The sequence below is a fragment of the Adiantum capillus-veneris genome, chromosome 18, assembly GCF_014529385.1.
Source record: "Adiantum capillus-veneris isolate H3 chromosome 18, ASM1452938v2, whole genome shotgun sequence".
NCBI classification, from domain to species: domain Eukaryota; kingdom Viridiplantae; phylum Streptophyta; class Polypodiopsida; order Polypodiales; family Pteridaceae; genus Adiantum; species Adiantum capillus-veneris.
The window spans coordinates 65,300,547-65,306,387 of record NC_140948.1 but is presented as its reverse complement, the minus strand read 5'-3'; the positions used below and the strand labels follow the sequence as shown (position 1 = coordinate 65,306,387).

General features: G+C 43.9%; 1 pseudogene; it reads right to left on the bottom strand.

Annotated features, from left to right (window-relative positions):
- Positions 1–619: 619 nt before the first annotated feature.
- LOC147435795 (uncharacterized) lies at positions 620–3,372 on the bottom strand (annotated as a pseudogene).
- Between the last annotated feature and the right edge of the window lie 2,469 nt (positions 3,373–5,841).

Here is a 5,841-nt window from a genome sequence, read left to right as displayed (position 1 = left end):
GACGGGCCCCGAAAGGAAAATGAAAAAACTCGCCAGACTAACCGGCTCTATAGGTTTTTGCAGGTCAAAATCAAAGTCACGTTAACAATTAACATGATCACGTGATTTTTTAATATAAATACTTTAGTTATTTACGTAATCACCCAATCGTGATTACATTAATGAAATCCATGTAAATCACTCCTCAACCCTCACCTAAATCACACAAACATAACACAAGACCACTCAATCCTTGTATAGACCCATTAACCTCAAAGAGGAAACCTTAAACCAAGGATGAGTTTCTTATCATATACGATAGACACGATAAAGGACTCTAAATTACATGATTGTGCATGCAAGTCTCTACATATTATCTCCTTTATAATAAAAAAAGCGCATAGTTTGAAAAACAACTAGGACTATAAATTACGTGATTGAGCATCCAAGTCCTCTACATATTATCTCCTCAAAAAGAAAAAAATGCACACACACAGACACATACTTTGAAAAACATTAAAAAGCATTCTTTGATGGCTTTCTTCATATATTCGGAGTACACATTTTTATAGACCAGAATTTAATGCAACAACATTGATGAATCTTCGGCACAAATCCCAATAATGATTCAAATATAAGTTCAAAAATTAGAAAAATTTGTCTTTAAAGAAACATTTATGTACAATGTACATGCAAAAACATTGATCAAAATTTGCATTTTCAAAAGAGAATCTTTCCTTTGCATGGTCAGGTTTCTCTTAAACTTGCAAATGAATGTGTCCACCTTCTCATTGAACTCTTGTCTGCTCAACTCATTGTCATCATCTTCACCGCCCTCATCCTCTCGCCCCCAAAGTAATTACATGCCACCGGTTCCCCCTGCCACTTTGCCTTGCTTCATGGATTGCGCATGCACCTTGTTATACTCTTTACCCATCCTCATACCATGCTTCTGATTCACTTCTTTCATTGACCTCCCAATCTTCTGTTGATGCGCCGTTGGCTTATCGTTGACAATCGGCGTCGACTCCTTGCCCTCACCGCTTGCACCAAATCCACCTTTGTGGCCACCTTCCGTAGCGGATGGCTGCTTGTTTGAGCTTCCCGAACGGGGGTTTGATGAGTTTGCATAGACTTTACTAACTCATCCAGGGGCTCTATGGTGAATAGGCTAGGTGGGGAGGGGGGAATTGGAGAGGGGGCAGCAGGGGTTGCAAGCATGGGCCGATCATTCTGTGAGAGTGAATGATTATGTAAATGAAGGCCGTTGAGGTGCCCCTGGACTTGAAGTAGCGGATTCGACGGATCGGTTATTGGGAAACTCCCTATGCAATGAAACAAGGAGTCCCTCTGCATAAATTACAAAACACTTGTCATTCAAAGGTGGTAGCAAGCACATGAATGTCATCATAAAGATAGATCAGACACATACACACGAACACAAACAAAGATGCACAAAACTCATGTGGAAAGACATAAATTTCAACATGATTATATGTGTGTATAGCATGATTATGTACAGTTATGTGATTGGCACGTATACTATGTGAAAGCATGTTACCACAAAGATATACAAACCCAATCCCCACATAGAGTGAGCTGAGATGAGTACCATTGATGGACCACTAGGCACATCTGCATAATTCGACATTGTGCTAGGAGCCAACCAATGTAAGCCATAGACAACTTGAAGATTCCGAACTGCACGAGACTCGTCCTGCTTCATGAAGGTAGGATGCCATGTTGTCGATCTCTTCGCAAACAAACCAGATTTATGGATGATCCTTGCCACTATCAAGTTGAGGAGGATGTAGAGCACAGATCTCTGCAGCACCAATTCTTCTAGGTGTGGAACTGCAATCCAGGCATGCGTCTGCAACGCCCCCATGGGCGAGATGGCATGCAACACCGTTTGCAATGACCCAATAGCGGACGCCGCCTTTTGCAACAACCCAATAGTTTGAAGCACACAGATGTACGACAGGATTGATGTTTGCAGTGTTGGGCCGACTAGTACAACAAGATTTCCAGCGATGGAGATGAAACTCACTGTATAGTAAACATCGTTCCTCCTCCCCCAAATAGCATGTACTCCTCCATCTCCAATGAAGTTTTGAAAAACACTACACACACACACACACACACACACACACACACACACAGGGCGTGAGCTAGATATCGGACTCTCTGCCGACGTGGAAGGGAGTCACGTATACCGGTAACTAGCACCTTTTTAAAAGGGTTAACACCCCCCCCCCCCCCCCCCCCCCCCCCCCCCCCCCCTCGGTTTAAACGTCATTACTGTTTGAACTCGGGCACTTGACAAGCACCGTCTATACTCTAGTGGTTTGGCTCATGCCTCTCATCGTGGGCACGCAAGTTCAATACCTACCTAGGAATAAACCAATATGTTTAATCAATTTTGGTGATTGAACATATCGCCCTTTGTGCAAATGAAGAGCTTGCAAAAAAACTAAGTGACAAAAAGTGACCTGCTGCACTGGCCCAGCAGGTAAACACTAATGCCACATGGACGACTCTCAAGGGTGCCACATCCTTAAGAGTCCGTTATTTAGAGAGAGCCCACACACAGAGGAACCCACACACACACACACACACCTCAAATCATTGCTACTCTGATACAGAATGTACGTGCAAGACTATCATTCCATGTAGTCTAGTATGCATAAAGAAAGCACGAGACAATGAAGACGACAGAAGACCTAGCTAGAATCAATTAGAAGACCCTCAGGAGACCCAACGCAAAATGGCTAGAAGTATAATAAGAGAGCTCAACAGCTCTTCTATTTAAAGGCACCAATTATCACTAGCCCCTTTTCATTTTCTCCACGTTTGAAAACTTTAGAATTTCTTTCCATAAAATATTAAAAAAAGGAGGGTTATCATCGTCATTTCGACGTCAAACCAACGGGATGGTCATTTTTTTTGTTTTCGCATGTGTATGTATGTTTTGGGGAGGGGGGACATCATGCATGTACTCTTAGTGTCCTATGTGTGTGTGTGTGTGTGTGTGTGTGTGTGTGTGTGTGTGTGTGTGTGTGTGTGTGTGTGTGTGAGAGAGAGAGAGAGAGAGAGAGAGAGAGAGAGAGAGAGCGAGACTATAAGTGACACCGGAGAAATGAAGGGATCAACACTGGAGGTTTAATCCACCGTTGAGTAAGTCTCATGGGATAAAAAGTTTAAGGTTCCACCTGCATCGTGGCGGCTCTTTGAATCCTCAACCTCCACCATCAAAAGTTGCGCCTAATCCAGCTCTCCTAGCGCAACATGTTGAGAGTAATGTGACTCTTGTCATATAAAAGCCTTGCCCCCTTTGTTGCGGAGATTCGAAGGCCCCAATTCCTCGCACCTTGCCGATAAATTGTTCGCCATGGATCCCTCGTGACTGACCCCGTCCCGTGTCATTATAGACGAGGGTGTGTGAGACTGTGTGTGTGTGTGTGTGTGTGTGTGTGTGTGTGTGTGTGTGTGTGTGTGTGTGTGTGTGTGTGTGTGTGTGAGAGAGAGAGAGAGAGAGAGAGAGAGAGAGAGATCTTTCTTACTCTTGTGTCGTATGTGTGTGTCTGTGTGTGTGCGCATGCGCGTGCGCAAGAAAAGTGCAAATATCTTGCCTTTTCCTTACCTAATCAAGCTCTCTTTCATAGTCCACACCTGAGGACCACACAAAAAGAAAATGCAGTTACCTCTTGCTGAAAAATGAGGTAAATATCCTTAGCTTCTTGAATATGCATTATGCACTTCATGGTGAGCCTCCAAGCACCACCACTTTGTGTTGGTCTAAATCATTTAGGAGCCCCACATTGGTCTCCAAAATGGTACCCCCACTCCCTTTGGTCAACTTGCTCATAGAAGCACTCTTCGATGTCGAGTTTGATACGCAACTTGGAGTTCACATGGTCTAGTCGCATTACCACACACGCCTGCAATGTGATTTTAAGACTATTATGCACCTTCCATGCATTTTCCATGAAGGTAGGATACATGATTGCAACAGTACTAGTTTTTGTAAGACTTCCTTATGACATGGAAACTATAAATAGATGTGATGCCCATACATGTATGCTTAAATTGGACACATGAGAATCAGAACTGTTACTTGGAAGTAGCACAAACAAAGTTGTTCTTGCGGGTTGATGTGAGTGGGATCGTTCCAAAAAAAATTATCAAGCTTTTGGAAGATTTTAGCTAATGCAATGGTAGAAATCGACTCAGCATTCTTCACTAAAAGAAATATGAGGCCAAGTCAAAGTGGATGGAGTCATTACTTCATGAATTCCCAAGTGATGAAAAGTTGAGATGAAAGAAGTATAGGAACAAATCTGCTCCGTTTGGAATGAGGATGTTTTGTTTGTTGTTAATTGTCAAGCCTATTAAGATCACAATCGCACGTTAGGGCCTTGGGTCAAATCAATGGTCTCCGCCGGATGTCCCAAAGCCTCCTTTCCTATATGACAACATATTCGAAGTTTTGGGGAAGATGAATCAAGAGGACATTTTCACGTCCAAGCTGGATACCATGCAAGTTCCAGCAAAAAAGGAGCCAATGGAAGAGGATAACCTAAATGGTAACTCTGTTGAAGAGTTCCTAGAGGCAGAAGAATTTGTCCCCCTTTCCTAATGATAGATACTCTCTCTATTCAGTCTTGGAACGTGAAGGGATTAAAAACCCGGAAGAAGGGTACTCTCTTCTGGGAAGAAGTAAAGAAAGAGAAGGCATTCAATTCCTGGGCCATCCAAGAGCACCATTTGGATGCTCGTAGCAAGAGAAAACAGGCTGTAGGACGGGACGGCGCGGGCCGACGGGTGCCGACGCCCTCGGTAGCGCGGACGGGGTCGATGTTGTGCATGGACGCGTTCACGAAACTTATCTTTTATGGGGAAGGAAGCGACGGTTTTAGTGGTGTCTTGTTCATTGCTGACAGAGACTTGGAGCCAAAGATGGTTCTAAACCACCCCTCCGGAAGAGTCTTTAGTGTTAGAATCAGATGGGACAATCAACCTATCACCATAGTAAATGTTTACGGCCCTTGCAACGCAAAGGATAGAGCTAAACTGTGGATGCAGCTCAGGGATGCTCCAATTGAAGAAGAGTGGCTGATGGTTGGAGATTTCAATATGGTCGAGAAAAAAAAGGACACTAGAATAGGCTCCGCCAGTCTACTGGCTGGCTCAGAAAAGTCTAAATGGCTGAGCTTATGTGAGAAGTGGGCTATGATTGACTTGTGGGAAGTGGGCCCATGGAACAGCATGCCTGGATTCACCTACACAAGCCTTCAGTACACCCGCACTGCCTCCCGACTGGACAGATGCTACTGCTCTCATCAAGCTGACTGGATCTCATCGACGTTAGAGATGAAGGTAATCTCAACAAAAAGCCTCTCCGATCACATGCCATTACACTTACAACTCAAGAAAGAAAGGGGGGGGGGGGGGGGGGGGGGGGGGGGGGGAGGGGGAAGCATCACCAAGAAAGTGTTGGGAAAGCTCAAGAAAGATGTGGGGATGAACAAACCAGTGCTTGGAATATATTTGTTCAGAGTGTTCAAAAAGCTATCAAAACTTCGGGTCCTCGGGTTAAAAATGTCATGGATGCTTGAGAGTCAGTCGCTGCCTCCATCATCGCCTGTGTCATTGCCTACATCATCACTAGAAGGCTCTAGAAGAATCTAGAAGGATCTAAAAGTATAAAGGAGATTCTAGAAGTTTCTAGAAGCTTGGAGAAGATTCCGAAAGAATCTAGAAGTTTCTGGAAAGCTCTAGAAAGTTGAAGAAGGATCTAGAAGGTTGTAGAAGAACTAGAAGGATCAAGAAGTTTCTATAATCTTGGAGAAGATTCCGGAA